The sequence below is a fragment of the Onychostoma macrolepis genome, chromosome 13 (genome assembly GCF_012432095.1).
Source record: "Onychostoma macrolepis isolate SWU-2019 chromosome 13, ASM1243209v1, whole genome shotgun sequence".
In the NCBI taxonomy this organism is placed as follows: Eukaryota; Metazoa; Chordata; class Actinopteri; order Cypriniformes; family Cyprinidae; genus Onychostoma; species Onychostoma macrolepis.
In genome coordinates, this window is record NC_081167.1 from 1731709 (window position 1) to 1747857 (window position 16149).

Below are 16149 nucleotides of genomic sequence, written 5' to 3' on the forward strand. Positions count from 1 at the left end.
CATGTTTTAGTGTGAATGCATGACGTAGTTTTGTCTACTACACAAACTCAAACACACGTGACACTCGCTGTGATTTCAGCATCTGCCATCTCCTTATATAAACTATGAACTAATTCCAGCCAAAATCATCCGATTAAGATTTCAAACACAGAATAAATCAAATTAAAATGTTTATTTAAAGGTGCATTCCCTTACAGAAAAACCACATAAATTTAACATGTTTTCCACATGTGATCACGTGTTTTCCACATGTGATCACATGTGTCCATATATTTTCCACATGTTATCACATGTCCATACATTTTTTTTCCACATGTGATCACTTGTGTACATATATTTTTCACATGTGATCACATGAAGACAACATGTCACCACATGTTGCAACATAAGAGCACATGTGGCACATGTGGATCACATGTGGAAAATGTTTCCTTGTGTTATAATAGGTTATCACATGTGGAAAATGTTTCCATGTGTTAAAATAGGTTTTCACATGTGGATCATATGTTAGCTACATGTAACAAATACTGTGCATTTTCAGCTTCACACTGTATGTTGACTTTTAGTTTGTTCCTATTTCTTGCTTCCCATTGTAGTCCCTTGTAGCTTTCTTTATTTGTTGTAATGTAGGCTACTGTAGTTGCAAAGTTACTTTGGCTATATAAGCTAGTTAGTAAAATAAAAGTTAAATAAAATAAAGTTCATACTACTGATATATGGTTTATCAATTATACGTTACATACCACATATGATTAATAAGTGCTCATTTGATACACCTTGTTATTAGCTTGTACCTGTAATTATTGATCATCAGGTAGCATAATAACTAATACATACACACACACTCACACACGATATATATATTATAATATGTATTATATATATTATAAGCTTCACCTATTTTATTTTTTATTGAGGAACAACATTACAAAACAATTTTAATAAAATTAATATTATTAACATTACAATAATATCATTAATAAATTCTTCTTCTTCTTCTTAATATTATTAATAATAATAATAATAATAATAATCACAAGACGCAAAATATAGATACATAATATTTTACAATAGATGTACCTTTAACATTTTTCACAACCCCTAAAAAATAGAAATATTTATAAATATAAATAAATAAAATTAAAAAAGCTCATTACAGAAAGGAGGATTTTGAATTTGCGAGCATGGTGATGACGTAATTTCCTCTCATCCAACGGCTGCTGCTGACAGCCACAATGATGCCGGTTAAGAAATGATCGGAAATAAAACATCCATTGGAGACTGTGTATTTAAAAATGGTAAATATTTGGTCGAAATCATATTCATAATGCCAAATAGTCTTTAATAACGCTTATTCCGTTTTGAAATTTTGACTGAAGAAGTGGGAGTTCTGCGCGGGCTCATCATTCAAACTATAACGGTCATCTAGCACTGGACGCTGAGGAAAAGGTAAGCAAAAATGTCTTTAATTAGTAGTGTTTACACATTTAATGTTGAATTTCAGTTTTTATAGCTGAAATGTGTTATATTTTAAAACATTTCATACTTTTCTGCATCAAACGTTTGAAACTTAGCGTCCTGTTTGCCAATTATATGTGCGGTCATTTCGACTGGAAATAAGCTGGTTAAGCGCGGTCAGTCACAGTTGGTCGGCGAATTTTCACGCGAATGTCCCACTTTGACCGCAGGAGAAATCAGTTTGGGACAGAGACTCAGAGAGTAAAACCTTTGCACTGCAAGAGGTAGCTGCCACTCCATCAGCCACCACTGTCCGTTACCGCTGAATGAATGAATGAATCAGCTGTTTGATTACTCGCTCGCCACATGCTGGCCGTTTTACACTATTTAATGTATAATTTCCTGTTTCAACGATTTTATGTAGCTGTTTTCAAAACGTTGTATTTAAGACAATGTTTAAGTATTATGCAATTATAACTATGTGAGTAAACTCAGCAAGTATAGATCACGTGCATAAATTCATCAGGCCTCTGTAACTATTTTAACACTTTAAATGTCATATATATACATATTGTCAAATCTAGCCTAGTCAATGCAATAATGCTACATTAATTTACCAGGTTATTCATTCATTTAACTTACAGTTTTTCTTTTAGGCTCTTGCTCGCTCAAGTCGTTGAGACATGGCTACATAAATAATTAGCAACTAATTGTTTTGAAGCAATATTGACAAGATGGTTTAAAAGATGAAATGACCCACTTTGGAAATACAGTCAGTACTTTGTTCTTGATGTCTTTCTATTTACTTTTAGGGATAAGCATTTCAACAGAGCCACATCACCAAATGGTAAAGACTTTTTCAAAATTACACATTCTGTCACTGAAAGTAGTACACTTGGTTTTTGTTTTTGCTATTTGATATTTTGTCTTTTGCTATTTTTCTATTCTGGTTGCATTAAAGATGTGAACACGTTATTTGTGATTGGAATATTTCTGATTGGAATATTTAAAATCATGTTTGTTGAGGTAACTTCACTGTCAACAGTATACTCTTCGGTTTTTTTTGTTTTATAGGCATTACACACTGTCCTTCCTGTGTGTTTGGCTTTTTCAGAACCTGCACGGTGAGTCTCCTTGATTAACTGACAGGACAACTCTGTGTATTTCATCAAAATACCAAAGTGTTTTTACTCATACTGCTGTTTAGTCAGTTCATCAACATTTGATTGGTTTTCTACATCTGTGTTACTATATCTGTGTTGTTTTGTTCAAACTAATTTGCCATTTATTTGAAAGGGACAGCTCACCCAAAAACTTAAATTCAGTCACATGCGACTCATGGCTCCTAGAAGATTTTGCACATACTTTATGTTCTGAGGTGAATATATCTGTTGTTTTCTGCCCGTCAGAACAACAAATCAAGTTCTTGCATTATTTTGGTCTGGAGATCTTCACCTCATAAAAGACAATACATGAGTAATACTTTTGAGTTTTCTGAGAGTCATGTTTTGCAGTGTTTTAAACCTTGAAATTTTTACAATGTTCATCTTTCCTTGGTGAGCTGAAGTGAAATGTTGAGCAAATATATTCTCACAAACGCAGTCCTCCACACCAGACCAACAGAATTTTTCAAATAAAAATTTGTTTGATTTTTCACCATTTCTCAATTTCCCCTTTTGTGGTATCAAAAAGAAAGGCCATATGGCATAAGAGTAAATAATGACTGAATTTTCAATTTTGGGTGACCTTTAGCTTGGCATCAGTCTTTGTGAGATTATTTGTAAAAAACTTTTTAAAAAAAAAAAAAAAAAAAAAAAAAAAAATTATGGTTAAAAAAATAATTAAATTGAACACTACTATTTTTGGACACCATGGATTTGTTTGTGATTTGTATCTCTCTTTCATTCATTCATTTAGGACAAGTCTGATGAGTGGAGATGTTGCTGTGGCCCTCTTTACAGACGATACAAATTTCATTACCAACCTGTGAAAATCTCATGTCATTATGGAAATGTGACTCAAGTTGTTATAGCTCTAAATACAACACAGTTACAAAAGAGATGAATAAATATTGTGTTAATTGTACTTAATAGTGACTCTCACTACTTTGTGTACTTTCAGGTTCTATGAACTTCATGCCATGGGAACTGTGATTGAGTAACTTTTTATTTATTTATTTATGAACAAATCTGAAATGGCACATTCCCAGTTATTATAGAGATAGTTCACTCAAAATGAAAATTCTGTAATTAATTACTCACCCTCATGTCGTTCAAAACCCATAAGATCTTCATTCATCTTTGGAACACAAAATAAGATATTTTTGATGAAATCCGAGAGCTTTCTGACCCTGCATAGACAGCAATGCAACTGAAATGTTTAAAAATATCTAAATTTGTGTTCCGAAGAAGAACGAAGATCTTACTAAGATCTATTTGGAACAACATGAGGGTGAGTAATTAATGACAGAATTTTCATTTTGGACAAACTATCCTTTAAGATTTATATAAATGCTTTAGACTGTAGTTATTCTTTTTAAATTCTTCATAATATGAATAGTGTATAAGGATTGCTTAATAAAACGTAATGAATTTTACTATACAACTGAGGTCTTAAACAGAATTAAATATTTTTTGAGTGTACTGTATATTGTGCATGAGTTAAATATTGATTAGAGTTTTTAAAGTCATTTCACAATGACATTGCAACACAAGCAGGTTTATAATATACGCTTCACATGGGATTCACAAGTTTCACATGGGAATTTACATGTATTTCACATGTTATCTCATGGGTTTCACATGGGAAAATATATGTGTTTCACATGTGATCACATATGTTTCACATGGGAATTTACATGTATTTTACATGTGATCTCATGGGTTGCACATGGGATTACATGTGATCCCATGGGTTTCACATAGGAAAGTACCATGGGTTTCACATATGTGTTTCACATGGGAATATACATGTTTCACATGTGATCACATGGGATTCACATGTGATCCTATGTGTTTCACATGGGAATATATCATGTGTTTCACATGGGAATATACCATGGGTTTCACATGGGAATTTACATGTATTTTACATGTGATCTCATGGGTTTCACATGGGATTCACATAGGAAAGTACCATGGGTTTCACATGGGAATATACATGTGTTTCACATGTGATCTCATGGGTTTCACATGGGATTCACATGTGATCCCATGGGTTTCACATAGGAAAGTACCATGGGTTTCACATGGGAATATATGTGTTTCACATGGGAATATACATGTTTCACATGTGATCACATGGGATTCACATGTGATCCTATGTGTTTCACATGGGAATATATCATGTGTTTCACATGGGAATATACCATGGGTTTCACATGGGAATTTACATGTATTTTACATGTGATCTCATGGGTTGCACATGGGATTACATGTGATCCCATGGGTTTCACATAGGAAAGTACCATGGGTTTCACATATGTGTTTCACATGGGAATATACATGTTTCACATGTGATCACATGGGATTCACATGTGATCCTATGTGTTTCACATGGGAATATATCATGTGTTTCACATGGGAATATACCATGGGTTTCACATGGGAATTTACATGTATTTTACATGTGATCTCATGGGTTTCACATGGGATTCACATGTGATCCCATGGGTTTCACATAGGAAAGTACCATGGGTTTCACATGGGAATATACATGTGTTTCACATGTGATCTCATGGGTTTCACATGGGATTCACATGTGATCCCATGGGTTTCACATAGGAAAGTACCATGGGTTTCACATGGGAATATATGTGTTTCACATGGGAATATACATGTTTCACATGTGATCACATGGGATTCACATGTGATCCTATGTGTTTCACATGGGAATATATCATGTGTTTCACATGGGAATATACCATGGGTTTCACATGGGAATTTACATGTATTTTACATGTGATCTCATGGGTTTCACATGGGATTCACATGTGATCCCATGGGTTTCACATAGGAAAGTACCATGGGTTTCACATGGGAATATACATGTGTTTCACATGTGATCTCATGGGTTTCACATGGGATTCACATGTGATCCCATGGGTTTCACATAGGAAAGTACCATGGGTTTCACATGGCAATATCGTGTGTTCCACATGGGAATACACATGGGTTTCACATGTGATCACATGGGATTCACATGTGATCCTATGTGTTTCACATGGGAATATATCATGTGTTTCACATGGGAATATACCATGGGTTTCACATGGGAATTTACATGTATTTTACATGTGATCTCATGGGTTTCACATGGGATTCACATGTGATCCCATGGGTTTCACATAGGAAAGTACCATGGGTTTCACATGGGAATATACATGTGTTTCACATGTGATCTCATGGGTTTCACATGGGATTCACATGTGATCCCATGGGTTTCACATAGGAAAGTACCATGGGTTTCACATGGCAATATGCGTGTGTTCCACATGGGAATACACATGGGTTTCACATGGGATTCACATGGTATTCACATGGAAATTCACATGAAAGTGTTCCAAAAACACACATTTCCCATGTGCAAAGCACACACTTCACATGTGATTTTCACATGTTTTCACACGTGACATTTCACATGTGCAGAAAAACACACATTTCCCATGTACAAAGCACATGTTTTCCATGTGCAAAGCACATGCTTCACATGTGATTTTCACATGTTTTCACAAGTGAAATGTCACATGTGCAGAATCACATGTATATGTTGCACATGTGAAATTCATGTGGTTTTTCTGTAAGGGTTAACACAGCTGTCAACTGTGATTGGACGGGGGAAAACCGGACTAGTTTTCATTCCTTTTTGAATAAGCTTTGGGCTGGAAGTTTTTCTGGGATCTGGCAACTAGAATTTGTGTTGGGCAACCATCAAAATAAAGTTTAAGCAGATATTAAGCAGACAGTCTGCTGATACTCTAATACTTACAGATAGTATAATGTCTAAAGTGGGCTATCAAAATAGTGTTATCTATATCTAGTATCTAGTGATTAGCTTGCAGTGAATAGGCAAAAACGCAAGTCTGTTGCAAGCTTTTAAGAGCCTTTACAAATATGCCACTGGTAAAGCAATAATATAAATAAATATTTTTCCATTTATATATTGCTTGCATTGCAAAATATTGTCCTAAAACGTGACTTATTTTGAACGCCTGTCAATGGTGAAATATGGAAGGTTTTAGTAACATGCAGTGCAGCTTTTACACACAGTGTAGATTCTTGAAGAACATCTCACATTTTCTTGGGGTCTTATAACACAGGCCCTAATGAGACAGTGTCAATATATTTAAATTACATTTATTTCACCATTGTGCTGTTTAATGTTTCTGTATTTTACAATTCATGATACAGTCACAATATAAGATAATTTCCACATATTACGTAAACTGAACTGAACTATTGTTATGTTATAAAATAAAATTATATGTCAACTGTCCTCTCAATCAAAAATACTGCATACAACAGCTTTCACTGCAACAACTGGCATGGTGTGGCATGCAGCAAAATATAGTGTTTTGAGAGTTTTTGAAGGCATTGCTTTTTTGTGAACTTGGTGATTAGCGTAACATTAAAGTTTTAACTCAAAAATCTTTTTTGGGGTTTATTGCCACTGTGCATCAGACAGTTTCTTAGAGCAATTAAATAATTCCAGTTAATAAAACTATTTAGCCTGGCTCTCAGTAGCTTTTCTGACCCCCCTAAAAGGGAGATTTTTAAACCTGTCATTTAAAGCAGTTTAGGGGCAATAAATATGCTATTGGGAAAATGTTCTCTAGTGAGCACAAATTGAGTTTTACGTCATTAAATGCCATTGCGTGCCATTTTCTTGTTGCAGTAACCAAGTGGAAAAGTGCATTACACGGGATCATATTTTTAATTTATTATTATTATTATTATTGTTGTTGTTCATTTTAACTCAGTCTCTCTTTATAGACCTGTTGGCTTAATAAATGCAGCATGTCTGCACCTCATTGTCCATATCATTAGGCCCTTTCGCACCGCAGGAACCTTTTCATAGTACCCGAACTAATTGTGGAACTAACCACTTTTTGGCGTGTTCGCACCGCGGGACCTAGGAACTGTTTTAGTTCCCGGAACTCCATTTGGAGCATTAATTAGGTCCTACTTCAGAGTAGGGTCTAAAACAGTTCCATAGGAACTAACGTGACGTAAGTGTACGCTGATTGGCTAAACGTGTACGAAAACGCCCTCACCCGCCATGATTTAAAACGCCGTGTAAACACATACTGTGTAAACATCGCATCAACTATATTTCGCAAGAATGGAGAACAGCGATAGATGGACGGACGCTGAAGTGCAGGCACTTTTGAACATTTTGAACTCCTTTCCGATCTTTCAATCGCTTGACATATACATTACATCGATATTCCATGTCCATTATTGTAAACCCCGCAAGACACAACAAAAACACCGCTCCGATCACAGCGTCCTCCATCCTCCTGTTGTTAACATTGTTCTTCTTTGTTTTCGTTGTTAAACGCCGCGCACAAATGACGTCGCTGTCGACCGGCTTAAGTCACTTCTTAGTACCCACTGTTGGTGCGAATGCAACCCTATAAATGGTACTGGGAAATAGTTCGCGCAAAATCATCCCAGTACTTTAGTACTGTACTTTTAGTTCTGGAACTAAAGCGGTGCGAAAGGGGCTATTGTCCATTGACTAGCGGTGGCCTGATTTTGCTTGTGCACTTAGTGGTAATACAACTGATGCTCACAAACAGTAGAAGCAGCAACAACAAATTGTAAGTAAATTGTAAGTCGCTTTGGATAAAAGCGTCTGCAAAATGACTAAATGTAAATGTAAACAACAAACCGAGTAGGACACAGTTTTATGTTATGAAACCTTTTTCGTGCATCATTTTACAATGTGGAACAACACATTAAATGTGTGACTAAAATGCCACAATTTACAGATTTGTTGTTACTTCGCACCCACTGTGCTATTTGCATTAAATTGCCATATTAGCATCAGAAAGCCACTTTGCATTCCAGGCACACTCACAGTCAACAAGGTCTGTAGGAAACAGCACAACACCTCAGCTCTGTCCATTTTAAAGTGAACAATAAAATGAACTAGAACAAGTATCTACTACTGAATGCCTCCAAAGAAATAGTTCACCCAAAAATATTTATTTTGTATCATTTACTGACTTATGTCACTTCAAACTTTATATATATATATATATATATATATATATATATATATGTTTGTGTGTATGTGTGTGTGTGTGTGTGTGTGTGTGTGTGTGTGTGTTTGTGTGTTAAAAATGTACTTGTTTTCTCAAGTGCTGACTGTCCAACAGCAAGGCAGCTACAATATATGAGATACATGTCAAAAAGCAATGCCTCCATTACACTATAGAGGGTTGCTGGATCAAGTAAGATAAAATAACTGAACATAAAATCAATATTTCATGTCCATGTATTTATTTTATTAGCAGTTGGTCTTCACTGGCCGGTGTGCATGTCAGCTGGGTTCAACAGAAACTACACGCTGCAAACAGACAGAGCACAGAGGTCCACAGCTCTGTCAGCTGACATATGCTTTTCTGGGCTCACCGGCTAGAAGAAATCAAGGGTGTTTGTATTAGAGCTGGCTTACACATTTTTGCTGCTTCAGATGAGTAGGAGAAACAGGTGAGGAACAGCACTGGCACGTCTGCCATCCTGCTGGATATTAACAGATCCCTCTCAAATCATCTGCCGAGTCTGATTTACAGCGTATAATTTGAACCCTACGTATTACGTAGGAAAAAGACACTGTGGGAAATGACATCATTAATGACTGAACACATCAACTCATGTAATTAACCACAGCACATCTTAACGTTGTCACAAATCCGGTTCGTGGCCTTCCGTCCAAGTGCCACAAGAGGTCGCCTCTCCATCATATTGACTCTCACACCACACAGACTGTTACACGTCACTCCGGACTACAGTTACCATCATCCATTGCACTGATTACACACACACAGCTGAATGCTGTTGAATCCAATCAGACACGCTTTATAAGTCTCGGACTTCCTCTTTCTCACTGCCGAGTATTGTCTAGCGTATATCACTCTTCTAGCGATAGCTACACTATTGAGCCATTCCACGTTTCCAGTCCTAGTTTCTAGTTCCAGTTCTAGTCTAAGTCTAGTCATTTTGTGTTGCCTTGTTGTCTGTTTCCTGATCTTCTGCCTGTGTATCTGATTAACCCTTTGCCTGCTGTTTTGGACACTGTTTGCACCTTGCCTGGACAATTGCTTGTGTTATCGGATTACCCCTCTTGTCAAGCCCTCTGGATATTGTTCACCGATCGAAGATCTACGCTTGTCTTAGGATTACTCTTGTGCCTTGTCCGTGCCATACCCGTTTGCTGTTGTTTGACCCTGCCTGTGTTTTGACTATGTTTACTAATAAAAGCTTGCACTTGGATCCGCTTGCCTCACGTCTCGTCGGCTACGTAACAAACGTCATAGTTGAGAAATCATTGCAGATAAATATAAAGTACATAAAACTCACACAGAGTAGATAAAACATTAACTACTGCAATGAAATCAGTCATACAATCATTTGAACTGAAGAAAAAAACAAATGTACCATAATTTAATTTAATATGCAAATACTATACAAACAACATGTGTTGAAAGTTTGCAGTCAATCACAACACTGACCACCCAATACAGTGTTGACAAGATGCAGAATTGAGCTACTTTTACACTGTTTTTCATCCTGTGGGTTTTGATGCTTAGACAAACGCATGACAAATAATAGTTTTTTTTAACATTTGAAGTTTTGTTTAATATTATGTAGGCTAATCCTAAATGAGTTGGCAACCTGATTTTCTCCAGCATCCCCAAACATCCATCAATGATAAGATAGCCTACTTCATGGAAACTAAACTCAAGCTTTCAACAGACACTGTCAACCAAATCACGTTCCACAGAGTTCTTCGTCTTGGACTTCATTCAAACAAAACACCCAGTCAAAAGCAAAACAAAATGACCAGTCATTGCTAAACTGGAACATTACAAACACAAAGAACACATGGCAAAAGAACTGAACAGCACAAACTACAGACTAAACGATCACAAAATTCTTTACCCCATTATGAAAAGACATAGACAGTACACAAACCTGCAAATATTGTGGACAAACTCTACATCGAAGGACAACTCTACCGTGACTCTACCCTCTATGGCTCTTTTAACTCACCTCATAAGATCAAATAATCAGTGACTGCTAACATATATTTTTATGAGACACCCACTCGATTTCCACCTGCCCCAAAACTCACGCAATGAATCTCATGCTGTACTTGTCTGTTTTGTTTTATTGTAATGTATTTTTTTTATGTACATGCATCTAACCTTACACTTAACACATGGATATACTAATCTACACATACACATGTAATCCCAATGCAGAAAGCCTCTAACTGTCTAAATATATATGTTCAACCAACAGCATTCGATTTTTTTTTCTTTTTTTTTCCCCCCCCTTCTTCTGCTACCTCTCAGTTAACAACTGACAAATAATTATATCAGATTACTTTTTTTAAAGTAAATATTACAGTAAGGTACTACTTTTTATTTTACAAAAAATTCTGATTTACTTTATCAAATAAGCAATGCCAGTATTCCTCAAATTGATATAAAAAGTAACTAATTAACACATGTTAATTAGTTACTTTTTAAAGGAGTAATGCAATATTGCAATACATTAGTTTTAAAAATAACTTTCTCCAACCATTGCTCTACACATTTTTCAACCCATTCTCACTCCCAAGGCGTCAAAAACTGAAGCATGGTCAAACGCCTTTGCGTCACTATGAAGACGCCAAAAGTGCCCCTAGGCGTCAGACAAAATAGGAACTACATTGCTTTCAATTGCTTGCTTTATGCGTCAGGTCAAGACGCTTATGGAAAATGACAACACGTTCTCCTCAGTTGTTTTCAGTTGTTTGTCTTAGTTTAATGGTTTGCATGCATTTGTAAAAAATATAAATAATTTTATATAAATGTATACTTTTATTGGAGCACCTAACCCACCCCCACCCTAAACCTACCCACCTCTGAATAATATAAAACACGTAACAGGCAAATATAAGTGCAGTCACAGGTATTTATTGCAAAAACTGACCATATTAACAAGCAGTATAAAAGCATTACAAACAAGTCGTGTTGCATTCCAAGTCTTCTGAAGCCATACGAAGTCTTTATGAGAAGAAGAGAGCAAAACATAAGGTTTTAATCGCTGAAAATGATCCCGCTCTGTTAACGTGCTCGCATCTCATTCAAAAACATACTCCCATCCCGCAGCATGACGCAATCGGTCAAGAGACACACAAGAGCCAATAGCATTTCACAACCAAGGCTGACGTAAGGCTTCTTCTGGCGGCATTTTTTGAATTCGCGCACAGACTGCAGCTTTACCGCAGACGGAGACGGCGATCGCGTCTATTCCTCTCACAAATCAAATGTTTTGCCTCGGAAGACTTGGAATATTAATATTTTTTTTTAATAAATTATGACGGTAGTTGTATCTGCCTGTTATATCTTGTGTTTTATTGACAAATGGTAGGTTTAGGGGCAGGGGTTGGGTTATGTGTTCATAAATGTGTAATTTATGTAATATAAATGAAACTGTTGTGGCAGTTTACATTGAAAAATCACACCCCAACATATATGCAATATTGGCAATGTTATTACCCAATATATAATTTAATTATGACGATAAAATTCCCAGTATGGCATCGGCATATTGACGCCAAGGGTTTCCTGTTTAAAGCAACGGAGGACCCTGCAAGTCGAAAAATGACCGAAAAGGGGTACCTTGAGCTTCAAAAAGCGACGCCAAGTGGTCCTGACCAAGCTTCAATATGTGACGAGTTGGGTGTGAGAATGGGTTGATGTTGTATTTTGTTGGACAACAGGTTTTATAAATGCTTCTCATACAAGTTTGGTAAAATGTTTGGCATGTGTTGCTTTTTCAAAAGCAGGTTATAAGTGACTCAAACTCTATATATGCAGTATGCACAGTGTGTTTTGCAGTAAATACACTTTAGATTAGGGAACATGTATTCACTATTAACTAAGAGTTTTCAGCTTAATAAGCTCCTAATTTGCTGCTTATTAATAGTTAGTAAGTTAGTTGTTAAATTTAGTTATGGGTGGATTAAGGGACCTAAAATATGGTCATGCAGAATAAGGCATTAATATGTGCTTTATACTGTAAGTACTAATAAAGAGCCCATATGCTAGTAACATGCATGCTAATAAGCAACTAGTTAATAGTAAGAATAGGTCCTTAAAATAAAGGGTTACCTTTATGGAACATTGAAAAAAAAAAAAAACACATTTTGATTTCATAATTGCTCAAGTAAAAATGTGATTTCAGTTTTATTTAGATTAATTGTGCAGCTTTTTATTGAGGTTGAAGCCTTAAATTGAATTCTGGCAGTAACTGGTAGCCAGTGGAGTGAGATCAGGAGAAGTGTGACATTGGCTCTTTTGGTTGATGCACTGCCACGTTCTAGATCATGTAAAGCAAAAACCTGCACAACCATGGGTGGAAAAGCTAAGTAGGTCATCAAAAACTATTCCCAGGTTACAGGTTAACAAATGATCCTGTGTATTCATAAGCTGACATTTCCCACTGTATATTCATCTTATTATAACATTCCTATTTGCATATTTTCATATATGGAGCACTCAACTTGTTAATGTATTATGTACTGCATATTGTACTATCACATTTTTCCTTGAATTTTTTTTTTTTTAGGCTATAAAGGTAAGAAAGAAATGGTTTCTGTTTAACTCCAGTTCAAGTTTTCTGTCATCATTTGACATTTTCCCCCTCAAGTACCAAAAGGACAGTTTATGTGGCTGTACAAAGAATTTAAATATGAGGCAAGAATCTAGTGATAACATTTCCACATTCAAGCACCACATAGTTTCACACTATACACATTTAGCATTTTAATGTGGGGTTAACACCACACAAACAGAGCTAATCCTGCTCTGGAGCAGGGTTTCGTAACCCCAGTGCTCGCCCTGCTTCTAAAACACAAGTTTGAAACATGCCTTTACCCAGGGTTAAATGTGAGCTTTAAAACGATGACAACCCGGGTTAAGCGCAGTGTGAAATGTCCTGTTGAGGTCAGCCGATGGGTTGGCAGAAATTAGAAGGGGCTCTGTCTGGTTTAGCTGAAGGTGAGGTGGTGTAACAAGAGAAAAGGAGCAGACCAAGCACTGAACCTTGAGGCACCTCAGTGATTAGCTGATGTGACTCACACATTCTGCTCTCTGTATAAACCTTGATGAATCTGCCTGTGAGGTAGACTGAAGCTACTGCACCTGTGATGACCAAGTCAGAAAGGTGAATAGAAGCAATTACTTCATTTGTGACCAGGTTGCTGCTAAGCTTTTTTGCTATTTCCATGGTAACAGTAACTTGGTGAATCTTTTCTCAGAATTATGTTTAGTGAAGTTCTTCACCTGGGCTTCAGCAATTAAGCTTTGCTTAACAATCATGTTTCCTTAAATTATAGGTCTGTCAAGACACACTTTGGCTAAAAACAGATTTTCTTTTGAGGAAATTGAGTATTTTTAGTTCCAAACACCGACTGTCATCTTCCATATAAAATTCACCCATCCTTCTGATCTCCCTGTGAGAGCAGTTAACTTTCTTCAGTGGGAATTTACTCAGGCAGTGGATCTAGGAAGAGCAGGTAAGATAATTAAGACAAGACTCATACATAATTCATGGTTTTTGCAGCTTTCTGTGATCCCTGTCATTGTGTTGCTGTGTGAGTCAGTGCATGACTGAATCACGACAGTTAGATCTGCTTGCAAACACCCCAAAACACCAGAATCAGCCATATTTTTGTGTTAATTAGCAGTTCGACTAAAAGAACAGAAGAAAAACAGGAGCGGTAAGAGCTGCTTACGACAGTAACAAATTATCATCTATGGGTTTTACACAATTATCTCAGACAAGACTAGCATAACGAGCTGCAAATTCCATTTGACTAAGAACACAAAATGAACATCTCTAAATGGATCAGGGAAGTTAGCACATTCACTGCCAGACAGTTCTTAAAAAGGTCATTCCTTGTTAGCTTAAAATATATGGGTAAAAATAATGATAATGTCAGTTAAGCATTCATACTTTTGTCTACAGCAGAAGTGATTTGATAAAGCAATAAGCCACAACAAGCAATATTTTTTTTTTTTTTTTTTTGTGTGTGTGTGTGGATATTATTGTTCTGAATTATGAGAAGTGGAGTGACTTAAAACCTCCTTAACTGTAGTAAAATCACAGTATTGAATGGCTTTGAATGGTTTACTGCATTTGAAAAAAAATTACCCAACAGCAATATGCTAAAAGACACCAATGTTCCATAAATATATGAATAATAATGATTAGAATAGAATAGAATATGATTAGAAGTGCTCAAGCATTTAAAGCGGCAGACAACATACAGTACATGCATGCAGCGTGCTTAAAATAAACAAATCATTTTTATCTGCTGGTGTGGATGTTAATAATGGTGTTGTAAGTTGCATTTATAGTTATCATTCTTGCTGTGAACAGGCTTTAACCATATGCAGTTAAAGGTTGCCAGGCAATGTACATCCTGGCTCTTTAATAAAGGTGTTTACTTATCTCCAACCTGGCTAATTAAATCAGAATTTAGAGTAATTTCCTTGCTGTTTAAATGTTATTAGGCACGTAAAAGATGACCATTCATCCTATAATTGATCAAAAGATTCTGTGCATAGAAGTGAAATAGCATAAACATGAAAACTATTTAAGGCTATTTAGTTTTTATGATAATGAAGAAGTTTTAGAGGGGTCTGTGATTGCTGGTCTGAAGACTTAAAAAAAAACAAAAGAAAAAACAGCTGCTTTGCATGGTCCTGAGACAGGTTCAGCCAGGTTTAGACCAGCTTCTGTTTGTCACCATAAAATTATTTCAAAAGATTAAGCAAAAGGTTACCAGTTATTATCAAAAAAAAAAAAAAAAAAAAACGTGTCTATTGTAGGCTAGATTTAGGGTCGTCATATACTTTTTACCTCTCACTGAGAGCACCAGTGCCAATCCTGGCACGAGACAAAAGAAAAAAATATTGGCAGGCATGCAATTTCATTGTACGGAAAAAACAGCAGGTTTGAAATTTTGATAATACCTCTTAAGTTAAGTTTCAAAGGAATACGGCTGAGATGGGAGCTACATGGTGGGTAAATGGTGGCAAAAATTTGAAGGCTTGACTTGATTAGACTATAACATAGCCAAGAGAACAGATGATAGATGATCTACTATATACAATAAAAAAATGAGCAAATAAACAGTTGTTTTGTGGAAGTTGCATTAAAATTCACTACTACATTGCAAAGTAAATATTAAACAGATCTGATCCAGATTTAGACATCAAGAGCCATTATTACACTGGTACATGACCACAATTCTTATTAAGATATAAAATTTCAAGTTATGAGTTTGAGTATCGACATAATCTGTAAATTATGTATAAACTGTCCTTGAACCTTAGATAAATAGACCCTGCTTTAAAGAGCAAACAGAAATATAACTCGCAGGTTACATGAGATCGAATGTCCCGAC

General features: G+C 36.0%; 1 long non-coding RNA gene across 1 annotated transcript; it reads left to right on the forward strand.

Annotated features, from left to right (window-relative positions):
* Positions 1-1197: 1197 nt before the first annotated feature.
* Positions 1198-3906, forward strand: LOC131552481 (uncharacterized). The gene is made up of 5 exons (XR_009273980.1): positions 1198-1298; positions 1380-1449; positions 2271-2305; positions 2533-2582; positions 3376-3906. It is a non-coding gene; the product is annotated as an uncharacterized LOC131552481 (long non-coding RNA).
* The last annotated feature ends 12243 nt before the right edge of the window (positions 3907-16149 follow it).